This window comes from Lacerta agilis, chromosome 5 (assembly GCF_009819535.1).
Source record: "Lacerta agilis isolate rLacAgi1 chromosome 5, rLacAgi1.pri, whole genome shotgun sequence".
Lineage (NCBI taxonomy): Eukaryota > Metazoa > Chordata > Lepidosauria > Squamata > Lacertidae > Lacerta > Lacerta agilis.
In genome coordinates, this window is record NC_046316.1 from 23,472,678 (window position 1) to 23,486,219 (window position 13,542).

The following is a 13,542-nucleotide window of genomic DNA, read 5'->3' on the forward strand; positions in this document are numbered from 1 at the left end:
GGAACTGTGTAGGGTGCCCTGAGCTGCTTGGGAAGATGATAGTATACTGTAAATATGCAAAAATAATAGACATACTAGGAAGGAAACTGACAGTAACATCACTGATATAGTGTACAAAGTTCTCAAAACACTCTAAAGCCACTATATAAATGTCAAGTATTATTGACTGTGCAGCTCCCTTATCTCTGCACTATCCATAGAACATACAGTGTGGGAATCTCATCCTGAGAATTGTTCCCTTTGCTTCCCTTTTTCAAAGTTGTCGGGAATGTAGTTGCAGCGCTCTAATAAGCATACCTCTATTATGCAAAGGATTTTCCCACAAATTGCTATCGCTTATCCTGATCTGACCCCTAATACCAAGTCAATGCCCATGTGGCCACCATGCCCCATAAACTATGCTTTGCCTTGCTCTTAATCTACCTATATTAGCAGCTCGGCTCTCAGCTTCTCTCCATTTGCTTTCAAGAGATCAAATCACATGTTTTAAGATACCTTCTTCTCAGGAAGCCTAACACAAACCCACCCACCCCCACAACCACTCAGCTGCTCTCCAGTAATCAGTCATTAACTAAATGACTTGTTTTTCTAAGGCTGTGTCCAAACCATTTCCCTTTATTTAACCCCATTAGTCCCTGTTTCTTTATGTTTCGTTTCCCTTTCATCTGCGCAGTTGTGCCTCCCTTCGTAAGTGCATCACACTGTGGAGGGGCTTCTGCACAGTGGAAACAGTGAAGGGGCACACTCAGGAACCGAATACCAGCATAAGTTTGACTGGTGTGCTACTGTAGGCTATGCACTTTAAACTGACCCATTCCAGTGATGTGGAGCAGAACTTTCCCCAAGCCTTTATTCCCTGCACCCCCCCCCCCCGGTGGAAAATTGTCCATTTCCTAAATTCTTCAGTAACCATGAATGACAGCCAATTGTGAATACAATACTAAGCTTGGCAATTTCAAAGCTTTTAGCTCTGTTTACTGAATTCAAGTGAAATAAACATGCAAATCACTACCTTTATTTGCATATGAATAAAACCATTTTCAGAAGTTTACAGAAAGCCCACATCATTGGCCCTCTCTGACTCATGCTGTGGACTAGAGTGCTGATATAAGGCCTTGAACAGTCTTTATCCAGAGGTCATAGAACCACAGAACTGCAGAGTTGGAAGAGACGCCAAGAGTTATCTAGTCCAATCCTCTGCAATGCAGGAATATCAACATGCTGTCCCCTATCCAGTTTGAAACCATACAAGACCCTGCCTAGCTTTGCAAATGTGCTAGCAGTTTCATTGCTGCATCAATGGGCAGGCGGGGGGGGGGGGTATATTCTGCCAGACCACCAAGCCTCATCCACTCAAGATAGCTCTCAGTAGCTTCTCATTCTCTTCATCATCTCAGCTGCTTATACTCAGGCCAGCTATCCTTCGTAACCCTTTGGTTCCATTACACGTAGGCTCCTCAACTACTCCAACTATAGCGTCCTATCTCAGGGGTACTCCAGCTATAGGGACCAGATCCTACCTAGTAAGGCCTCAATAGGTTTGCAGGTTGCTTTATTTATGGCATATTGTAAGGCATGTAATAAATAGGTTTCAACTAGTCTTCTTCCAGCCCACTCACTTCCAGTGCATGCTGCCACTGTTGCATTTCCTGCTGCACTCTCTCCTTTGCGCTTTTCCAGCACTGAAGCGATTCCTTTAGCCTTTTATTCCCAACTCTGCTGGCAAGCTCCCGGACATATAAAGCAGATTAGCAGCTACTGACTAGAATAACCCACAGTCCAAGCTTGTTAGCTGCTCACTCACCTGGTGGACCTCCACAGCCAGCCTCAACTAGAGTCTCTGCAGCTGAGCTTCCAAACCTCTGACTAAAAAAATGTTCTCACTTCTGGAGGATTTTGGACAACAGAGTTCCTCCTTTCTGAAATGCTCTTTCTGGGGTAGTTTGTCCACCTTTGGTCCCCTACCCTGCACCTCCACTGCCTTGCAGGATGTCTTTGGGAGAAGAAAAGGCTAAGGAGAATACCCTACACAAATCCAGAGTGGAGCCCCTAAGATGGTTGGATGGCACCTTTTACACTTCCTTCCAGCAACTCCTGCAGCCAAGCTGGTGCCAAAGTATTGCTCAGCTTTCCATTGGATCACATCAGTGAGGCTGAGAGGGTGGGCCTGTTGTCTGGACACCCCAACATCTCCATATACACTACACCGCTCAGGCTTCCACCCCATGGCGGTCACTTTGGTTCTGTTAATGCAGCAGTTTGTCTTCACCACCAAGGGCGCACTCCATTGTCTCGAGACAGACAGATGCCAACAATCAATCCTATTAGAAGTGAACAGCAAGCAATATAATTGCCAACCCCACTTCAGTTTTCACAAAGCAACAGGAAGGATACCCTGCAGGCTGCTCCCTCCCAGTCCAACATACTCCCATCTCAAATCTCTCAGCTACTGTATCTCCAAACTCAAATGCCAAACTGCTATCTTTTCTTATATCCTGAGCATTGGGTTTGAAGCCACATCTCAACTCCTAAGCTTAGCTTCTACTGAAGTAATTGCAGCCAATCATCCCTGTTAGAAAGAAAACAATCTTGACAATAAGAGTCATAACTTCAACCCACGGATACGGTAGCACCCACTGCCCCACAGAGAAGCTCTGTCTTGAGAAGCTGAAGGAGGCCAGCGCAGAAATACATGGAGGAGACTGATAGAAGAGCACATGGGAAAAGGAAAGTCCAAAGAAACAATGGAGGATATGCTAGTTTACAGCAGGAGTCAAAGCTCATTTAATGAGAGAGGGAAACACAATCAATAACTTGATGAAAATGACATTTTGAAAATCCCCTAATTTATTCAGAATTACAATGTTTCTAAAGATATCACACTAATATACATTTTTTTAAAAGTAATGTAAAATCAGTCTACCCAAGCCAAATTCAAAATTCACCCTTACTGTTACCCAAGTATTATGCTACATTCAAAACGTGGTCAAGGCAATAAGTTTGTAGCAGGAAACATTTAGAAAATATCATTTAGAAATGAAACATGCTTAATGGATCCCAAAGTCATTAAGCTTCTGCTTAAACAAGGAAACCAACTGCCTGAGTAAAGCTGTGAAAATTGCTTCCTCTGGGCATTATTCAAAGAGAGGCCAGCTCTCTCAAGAAGACTCTGGTAGGTTGGAAAAATCTAAGGCCCTTTCCAGTGTCTATGGATTCATTCTCTCCTATAATATAAGCATATAAGTCCCTGGTGTTCCAAGGAAGTGGTGCATCAAATTTCCATTATGAGAGCTCTAAATGATTAATGAAAGTGGAAAAAAGTGCAAGGTTGTATCTTGCTTCTTCCATTTCAATTTTTATCAGATAAAAATGGCCATGTTGCAAGCATCCCGTCTTTTCGTTGCAGCTACGTCATAAAATAGGCATAAAGAAGTTTTATCTAAATTATTAAAAATGCATAAATGATTCACAATCAGTAACAAAACTTGGATTCAGTGTGCAATGTTCTAGAAAGCAGCGGTGCTGGGTGTAATAGACAACTTGATAGCAACCAATCATCTCATAGCAAAGGCAATTCTATGCATTATGTATCATGCCATTTCTATAATTTATTTTAAAAGAAGAAAAGCTTCTTTATAGAAGTTTGCTGTCTTTGTCAAAGGTCTACAGTCAGCCTAACAATGAAACCTACAAGTCACTGAACCTGTTTTTTTCTTCACTTTCCAGTAAGCACACCAGTTTAAAACTGCAACCCTGACCATACTTCAAACACTTCCATCAGAAATGCTTGCAAACACAATGCAATAATGTTACATACACACACACACACACACACACACACACACACTCTTAGGGCACATTCCAGCCAAAATTAAGCATATTCCAATGGGAATAAATAGGATTTAAAAATAAAATAAAATGCTCAACTACCCTTATATAGGAGAACATTTCACTGGGTTGTATTAAACTTTTATTCAGAACAGACTCATTGACATGAATGGATCCAACTTAGTCATGGTGATGAATTGCAATGGGTCTACCGTGAATAAAAGTTAGTTAAATGCAACCCCTTGACTCAATGAACCTTGATAGGTATGTTTACATTATTACATTTACTGGTAGGCTCAGTGTGCCATTCCTTTTTTTCTTTTTAAACATAATTGCAATGAAGCAATTCATAAGGACTCCTGGATCATGGTCTGCTTAAAGAATGAGGTTTGGGGAAGTTTTTAGTTTTCAGATCAACTTCACTTCTTACACTTATCAATTTACTCATACCTTTGTTCTTTCCAGCTTGTTCGTTGTTTACTTCTCTGTATCCAGTTTTAGACCACCAGATTGCAATCCTATACACACTTGCACAGCTAGTAGCAGCAAGCCTCACTGAACTCTGCTGGATTTACGTCTGAGTGGAAATGTATAGGATTGCATTGCAAGGTGTGTTTCGTTTTTGTTTTGTTTTTTTTAAAAAGGTTGCCTATGCACACATGCAACATGATTTTCTTATGTACACTAAATTCCCACTAAATTCAATGGGATTTAATTTCAAGTATGATTTAAGGTTGCAATCTAAAGGTAAAGGGACCCCTGACCGTTAGGTCCAGTCGCGAACGACTCTGGGGTTGCAGCGCTCATCTCGCTTTACTGGTTGAGGGAGCCGACGTACAGCTTCTGGGTCATGTGGCCAGCATGACTAAACCGCTTCTGGCAAACCAGAGCAGCGCACGGAAACTCCGTTTACCTTCCCGCCGGAGCGGTACCTATTTATCTACTTGCACTTTGTGCTTTCGAACCAGTGTGTTGTAGGGTTCATCCGCACTTCTGTTTGCGTCACAATTTCTAGGCACATGTTCATGACTTCCAGGCATGGGTCTGAGCAGAAAACCTGATTGGTGTTTCTTTTCCCAAGGGAAAGGAGTGGGACAAAAGAACACTTGGACCCGTGCCTAGAAACTGCAATGCAAACTGACGTGTGAATGAGCCCTTACTTGCAAATAAATATGGATCGAGTTAGGACATAAATTTCCTACCAGTATGTATTCACTTGCAGCTGTGGTTTTATTCTGTATTGTAAGCATCCCATGAGTTAGCTATTGGAGAGGTCACATAATACATAATTCACATAATGCATAACACATAATTCATTATACTTGTTTTCCCTTAGCAGCTTCCAAGACACTTTGGAAATACTGGGCACCAGCCAGAGTTAATACACTGGAAGAGAATTGAGCCTAAGCAAATCAATGGAGCTTAAGTGTGTTTTACTTTGCCTAGATTTGTGCCCACTGTTCTTTACAAGATACTACATAAAGGAAAGCAAAACCCTACTGGTGTGGGAGTGCTGAAGCTGGTTTTGCAGAATACAAGTTACCAGACTTGAAAAGAAAAACAAAAGAGCAGAACAATGTGTGATTTGTGTGGTGCTCACAAGGCCTTGTTCTGGAATCACTATACAACATCAGGGATGGCTCCTGGAATAGACACAGAAGTCATTTAAAATATGTCTCAGGACATGTGCAGAGTGCTTGTTCATCACAGCTGACATCACTCATGGAAGACTTTCAAGGGCAAATATGCCTTCCAGGCAGATGTAGTTCTTTAGAAATTAATCTGTTAAATGGGAAGCAGCTTTACCATCTTCCCTAACTAGCCATATAAGCATTGCTGCGGGAAAGACCAAAAATTAATGAGTAATGTTACTGTACTTTCGTGCTATCCAAGAACATTGTTACAGCTACTTGGTGACCATTCTTCCTTCCTTCCTTCTGCTGACTGCTTATTAATAGCCACAGATGAGAGGCTATTTTCCTCAGTGGGAGCTGGCATTTAGGACACTAGGATGTTTGTTTGGTCTCCTGAATGGCCAATATACCTGCAGCATTGAGTCGAAGACCATTGCTCTGCAAACAGGTGTAAGAAAAGGTAGCAGGTGGCAGTTCTGAATTTTGAGAGGGGCAAAAGGACTTCCAACTTTAACAGGATTAGAATCTGGAATGGGGTGCAGGGGTCCACACTGTTACTCTCTGGGATGCAGGCTTAGTGATTTTGTTGCCCATTGTTGGAATGTAAATGTGCTAAATAAAGCAGAAGTGATGCAAGGCCAGCATAAGTCTGCAGAGTGTTCTTGCTCCCAAAGGAAACCAAAGCTGTGTCCACATTATACCATTTAAGCACATGTGAATCACATTCTTTACCTCAGTCCCCAGGCACTGTAGTTAAGGGTTGCTCGGAAAGTGCAACTGTGAGGGATAAACTACAGGTAAAACTGCTGTAACCAGTGCTATTCTTTTAGAAAAAAAGGTGCCCGAACTCACCACGAACGCTTCCCTTGTTCTCTTATAATGGCAATGGTGCCCACATGAGAGGTGCGGAAACTGAGCTCAGACTGACAAAAAGCCCTGCCTGTAACCAATGCACACTTACCTCAGAGCAGACACGTGCAGCGTTGCACTGTAAACTGATACTGCTACCCATATTTCTCACCAATGGGAGAAGTGGGTATGAAATTAATACAAGCTAATGGCGAAAACTTTCTTGTGGCAAGCTCCACAGTCTCCTTTAGTTGCTGTATATCTGCAGAGGCAGTAGTTTAAGTAAAGCATACTAACTGCACAGCTTATACACACTGTGTATAAACATAAATGCTGTTCTGTGCTTAATACCATGCAAGTGCTTCATCGTACTTAAGACACGGTATGATATTTCTCCAGGTCAAGAAAGGGGAACGGAGGCTTGAAGAAGAAAAAGAAGAAGCTCGCCACAGTTCCGAATTAAATCTCCTTTTTCCTCTAGAGACCCGCCAGCCTCCCTCGCCCCTCCCTCGCAGCTCCCCTATTCCCCCTCCGCTCCTCGACTCAGCCTCGCTCGCCGCCTTCTCCGGGTGACCCGCGCGCGCCTCACCTGACAGGAGGAGAGACTTCTCCGAGAGGGGCACAAGCCGCGCGCTCCAGAGGGGGGGGGCCCGCCGCGACTCGCCCCCGCGGCGCCTTCGAAACCTGCGCGCGGGCAGCGCTCGCTCAACCTAGTCCGCCTGTCGCGAGCGCGGAGCTTCTTCCCTCCTTCCTCTCCCTCGCCTACTCTCCGGCTCGCTGCTCCAGGGCGCCACACCCCTCCCAGCCTGTCCTTCCCCTGGCTGGGACAAGCCGCACAGGAGCCGCCACGGGTCACGTGACCGAGGCCGTGAGGCGGGGGGGGGGGAAGGAGAGAGGAGGAAAGGATGCTCTTCTTGAGGAGGAGGATTATGGGCTGTATCCTGCGCACGGCCTGAAGTGAATGATTTTCCTCCTCTCTTTCTCTTCTTCTTCTTGGGTTTTACTAAGGTCGTAAGGCCACTTTTGTCTATCTCTCCCCCGCCCCCAACTATACCTATATATCAACATATATAAGGCACAGGCCGGAGTTATTAGCAGGTGTGAAGAGCAATCAATTGTCTAAATAAAGGCCCCGCCCGCCCTAGACACAGTTACTTGCAGGTAAGCCCAGGTGAATTCTGACAGGCTTTCTTCCTTGTAAATGAGCACAAGGTTGGGCTGCAGAGAGCTAAGAGCTTTCCTGTGACTTTCATTTCTCCATCCCAGACAAGGTTCCAGCCTTTGCTTTTTGGGTTTCTCACCTGCCACATCAGCTTGAGAGTTTAGCAGGTGACAGTGTCCTTTTAGGATGGAGATGAAGGTGAGGAGGAAAGCGCCGCCTCCCAAATGTCTGCAAAGCCAGCCAGTATTTAAAAGTAACAGAGCAGGGCCAAAACAGCCACAACAAAGCTGGCAACTTTATCATCCATAAATTGAGGAGGATTTCCCCTTCTTGGTGGCAGCTATAGTTCTATGAGCCATAAATGCATGGAGAAGGGCCAGTAACCCTATAGTTCTTTTACTATAAAAGGAATATGCTGAGTTAGCAGTGGCAGGGGATATGTAACTCATTCCTATGTGCTTCTATTATATATGTGAAAACTCTACTGCAGAGGTTTTCAACCTTTTTGTGTCCACGGCTCCCTTGACCAACTGCATTCTTTCTGTGGCACCCCTGGTGAGGCTCAGGAGCCCAGTTACATCACCCTTTGCCTGAAGAGCTGGCAGCCTCTCTTTATCGAACACCCTCCCTTGTGCAGTGTTCCCTCAGCCTCCTCTCCCCTCACCTTGGGAGTTTTCCGGGCCTGGTCTCTAAGCTGCCCCCCCCAAAGAGAGTTGTGTCCTCACCCTACTCCACAGGGGCCTGGGACTTGTCTGTCCATTCCCAACAGCAAGGGCTGACAGACTGGCTGGCTGGGCTCCCTCGCCTGCTTGCTTGCTTACTCCGAGAGCCAGTGTGGTGTAGTGGTTAAGAGCGGTAGACTCATAATCTGGGGAACCGGGTTCGCGTCTCCGCTCCTCCACATGCAGCTGCTGGGTGACCTTGGGCTAGTCACACTTCTTTGAAGTCTCTCAGCCCCACTCACCTCACAGAGTGTTTGTTGTGGGGGAGGAAGGGAAAGGAGAATGTTAGCCGCTTTGAGACTCCTTCGGGTAGTGAAAAGCGGGATATCAAATCCAAACTCTTCTTCCGAGGCCATTTCAGCTCCTGGCAACCAACAGCCCCTGGCCAGCTCCAGAAACACCATTTGCTTGGTGAGCTTGTAGCCAGGGCTGTGCAAGCCTTTGGGAGGCAGAGATGCAAGAGGGCATCAGAGGAGGGAAGGAAACAGGGACAGAGGCCAGTGTTGCCCACGGCACCCCTGACCATCATTCAAGGCACCCCAGGGTGCCATGACCCACTGGTTGAAAACTACTACCCTACTTTCAATGATACTGACTCAGAGAGTGGAAAGGGGTCTTGTAAGCCAAATAATCCATCAGCTCTAAGAGTATGTGTGCCAAACAATTGCAGCATCATGCATAGCTATCATCTTTTCCTTGGCAAATTGCCTTTCCTTTAGCAACCACTTAACAGATATTCAACAGAGGGTGCTCTCTCCAGAGCAGTCTTCAGTCATGGGATAAGGAGGCAGGGGCAGCCCTATCCTTAGACAGAATGAAGTAAATGGCAAATTCTTTGGGATGTTAGGGGGAGGGGTAGTACCTCTGGTGGGGGACACATTGGGCCACCCTAAACCGGATTAACTGGAAGTATCTCCAACTTACTTCCAAGTAAGGATGGGCAAATCTATCAGTTTTGGTTTCACATTGTACCAATCACATTTCCACATCAGTTTGTGATTGTTATTATTTTTAAGTGCTTGCGACAGGGGCGTCGCTAGGGGGGGGCGCTGGGGGCGGTATGCCCCCGGGCGACAGGGGCCACAAGCGGCGGGTGGGGGCGACAAGCGGCGGGTGGGGGCGACAAGCGGCGGGTGGGGGCGACAAGCGGCGCCCCTCCCGCCACTCCCCAGGCAACGCCGGTCACCCCGGGAGCAGCAGCGCTGCACGGATGGGGTGCTCCCTCGGCCGTGCGCTGTTGCTCCTGGGGCGACCGGAGCGAGCGGCGGCGCATGGGGGTGACAAGCGGCAGCCCCTCCCGCCATTCCCAAGCGCTGCCGCTCCCTCCGTCACCCCAGGAGCAACAGCGCACGGCCGAGGGAGCACCCCGTCCGTGCAGCGCTGCTGCTCCCGGGGTGACCGGCAGCGTGGGGAGTGGCAGGAGGGGCCGGCGCTTGTCAGCCCCACGCGCTGCCGCTGGCTCCGTCCCCCCCGGGAGCAGCAGCGCACGGTGTGTGCGGTGCTGCTGCTCCTGGGGCAACGGAGCGAACGGCGGCACGTGGGGGTGACAAGAGGCAGCCCCTCCCACCATTCCCACGCGCTGCCGCTCCCTCCGTCACCCTGGGAGCGGCAGCGCACGGCCCGACGACGGAGTGCGCCTGCGCGCGCAGGCGCACTCTGTCATCGGATCGCCGCTTCCACAGCCTCCTTTTGAGCCGGAGAGCTTAAAAGCGAGCTCTTCGGCTTAAAAGAGGGCTGCAGAAGCGGCGCCGGCACCCCGGAAACGCCCTGGGGGCGGAGCGTCATGACGTCACAATGTGATGTCACGACGCCCCGCCCCCGGGGCGTTTCCTTTGCCGCCCCGGGTACCGCGGAGCCTTACTCCGCCACTGGCTTGCGAAAATTTGTCAGCATTTTAGTGTGAATTTCTTCTAATATACATGTAAATTTGCATGTAAATTTGTCCAATATACACATTTTTGCACGGCATTTTTTATAGTATAACACATTTTTGTATGCTATTTTTACTAATAGGTGCGTTTTTGTGGATGCTTTGTGCTTAGTATGTGCATTTGTGTACACATTACTTGTATGGTAAATTCAGTAAAATGCTAATTTCAAAGGATGGCTGTGTTCCATTTCTCATATTGTTTTGGAAGGTACAAATTTAATAAATTTGTTTTTAATTGATTTGAACTTCTCTCCCATCCCTACTTCCAAGTGGGACTCAGACACACATTATTTAGGTGTCTGGTGCCCTTGCAAAGACTGGGACATGCTTTATTGCTGTGACTAATACCCATTAAAACCAACAGGAATGCAAGGTTATTGAACGTACAATGTGCCACCTTTACGGAACTTCCTAGACCTCTGACATCACAAGGCTGTCACGAGAAAGGCCATCTTGCCCATTTAAAAGCAGCTTAAAGGTAAGCCTAGAACAAACAAAGAAGGCCAGTAATTCACTTTTATGGAGGGGAATGCAACAAGGTTATTTGCTCAGAGAGTCATCATGAGAGTAATTGTTTTGGGGCAGTCTAAGCACAATATATGCCAAAAACTTGTGATGAAATCGGAAGAATCTAATATTTCAAATGTAAAAACATGATTTCTGAGATAAATTGGGCTGCAGTGGGGACTTCCAGGAAAAGCCAATTTATAGTCTAACCCTCAGAGTCAATGTGGTGTAGTACTTAGTGTACTGGGATAGGACCTGGGGGAGCAGGGTTCAAATCCCCATTCAGCCATGAAACTCACCATGTGACTCTGGACAAGTCACTGACTCTCAGCCTGATGTACTTCACAGGGCTGAGAACAGAATCCACCCTGATTTGCATAGCACTATAGTTAAGACCTTGGGTTCTTTATCATAGCCATGGTAACGTAGGACAAAGAAACAAACCCTGGAACTCACTAGTTACATATCTGTTACATGCTTTCTCAAAAGTGTTTAGAATTGTGCTTTTAGCCTCATAAGAACCCTACGAACTAGGTCAGGCTAATATAGAGGGACTGGCTCAAGATAATCCACAAGCTTCATGAAACGAATATGGGTTGTAACTTGGGCTGCTTACAACTCCAGACACCCTACTACATTAGTTCTGGCCTGTTAAAATTTATGGTCTGTCAGCAAGCAAATAATTATGCCCACCCTGAATCAACAAAAAAAAATAAAATACATAGCTAACTGTGGTTCTCTCCCCCCCCCCCCACAAAAGGTCTGCCCCCCCAATCTACATCTATGTAAATAAAGATACCACGAATGGCAGGTCAACAGTGCAATCATGTATATTAAGGTTACCAGATTTTTTTCAATGAATCCAGGGACACTTTTCAACTTCAATGGATTTTGTCTGGGGACTGATTTGTAAATCTGGCGACTGTCCCCAGGAAACGGGGACGTATTGTAACCTTAATATATATGTCTACCCAGAGGTAAGTCCCATTGAGTTTAGTCAGTCATATTCCCAGGTAACTAGTTAATTGCTGTCTGAGTTTCAGTTTGGCAAAGTCTGTATGAAAAGGCATACTTGAGCACTTTGCAAACATTTACCTAAGTACGGTAGTCCTATTAACTTGATTGTGATCCCAGTAATATATTTGCCCAACTGATGACACTAAGTTGAAAGTCTCATGTGTTTGCTAAAAACATGTCCCTAATTATCATAATACATTGGGCAATTCCAGGCAGACAGGTAACAATGCAGGGTTATCTTTGTGTCAACTTAGATGGCAAAAATAAGACCTTGTCTTGGTCCTACATTTTTTAAGTTTGCTGGATTTCATTGTAAACAGCAAGAGATAACAACCAGCTAATTAGCTTGCACTCTGCACTTTAAACCACAGGACTATATGAATGTTTAATGAGTCTCCACATCTACCATTGGTTAAAAAAAAACCCCAACAACAGTGGACTTTATGTGACATGATTGACATAATTAAGAGCTATATTCTCATTTCCTTTTATCCCAGTGAACGCAGGGCAGCAGGGTCTTAGGAATAGCATTCCATTATGTTCACAATATTGTGTGTTAGATTGAGAAGCACTGATTGTTATAAGGGCTCCCAATTTGCTTCATGGGATTTGAACCCAGATTTCTGTTCAACACTGTTTCTGCAACACCACAATTATTGTTTCCTCCAAGAAGGAGGAAGCTGTCCTAGGGTAACTATCTCTTACCTCCTGAAGTTGTTTGATTACCATATCGTCTGAGTTTTGGCCACACAGACTGGGGCTGATGGGAATGGAGCCCAGCAACATCTGAAGGAACACTGATTCTACATGCCTGTCCTACCTACTGCACCTGGCTAGGCCACAACAGGAAGATAAGCAGCTGTCTGAAGGAATAAGTCCTGGAAGGGATTAGTTTTACTTTGTACCAGGCACTAAAGCAGGGTTTCCCAAATTTGGGTCTCCAGCTGTTTTTGGACTACAGTTCCCTTCATCCCTGACCAGTGGTCCTGCTAGATAGGGACGATGGGAGCTGTAATCCAAAAACAGCTGGACCCAAGTTTGGAAAACCCTTCACTAGAGGCACTGAGAAGCAGCAGGAATCCCTCACACTTCTTCTATATGTCTCCAGAGCCCAGCACAAAGTGACACAGTTCCACCCCTAAATTCTCTACATATGCCAGAGGACTTGTAGGTGGGGAGGGATTGGTGTGACCAGATATAATTGCTAACTCCAAAGGCCAGACAATATTTATTGGACTTGGAGCACAGTGCAAAGTCAGCATGATGTAGTGGTTGTTGGAGTGTCAGATTATGCCTCTCGTCCCACCATCCACCGGTGTTGCTGCTTCTTATTGTATATAGCCATTGTGACTAGTAGCCATTGCTAGCTTTACTTTCTGTAAATATGAGTAATCCACTTTTAAAGTTGAAGCAGTTTCATTTCCTAGAAATGTTGCATTAAGATTCCGTTTTCATAAACACACCACTGAATATTCCAACCGACTGAGAAGAGAAAAGAAGATTAAACAGTGAGCAGCAAATGCTGACTATAAAGTAGGACCGCCACTGAAAATGATTTATTTACTTGACGAGCCAAGGGCTGAAGCTCTCCACCTTAATTTGATGCCTGCTTCTATATTAGTTCATACTTTCTATCTCCCCGGAGAACCAGAGGTACACTTTGTTTCAGCCATAAGAATGTATTATTGTTTTAAAACATTAGCTGTAGATGGCCCTTCAGCATAACAAGCGCCAAATATTTGAGCCAGAAACCACCACCCCGCCCCAAGATGATAGCCCAGATGCAATGAACTATGCAGAAAGGAAGCTTTCAGATGTTCAGGATACCTATTCTACATGAGCTTGTTTGCCGAGGAACACCTGCCATTCTGCTAAGGGCTCTTGTGTGTTGCA

At 45.8% G+C, this 13,542-nt stretch overlaps 1 protein-coding gene across 1 annotated transcript in view; it reads right to left on the bottom strand.

The window, feature by feature from the left end:
• The window catches only part of RHOBTB1 (Rho related BTB domain containing 1), a 57,912-nt gene extending 50,822 nt beyond the window's left edge, over positions 1-7,090 (bottom strand). Inside the window, exon 1 of the mRNA XM_033148905.1 lies at positions 6,901-7,090. The gene's annotated coding sequence lies outside the window, so the exon portion shown is untranslated. The remainder of the gene's footprint in view (positions 1-6,900) is intronic.
• Between the last annotated feature and the right edge of the window lie 6,452 nt (positions 7,091-13,542).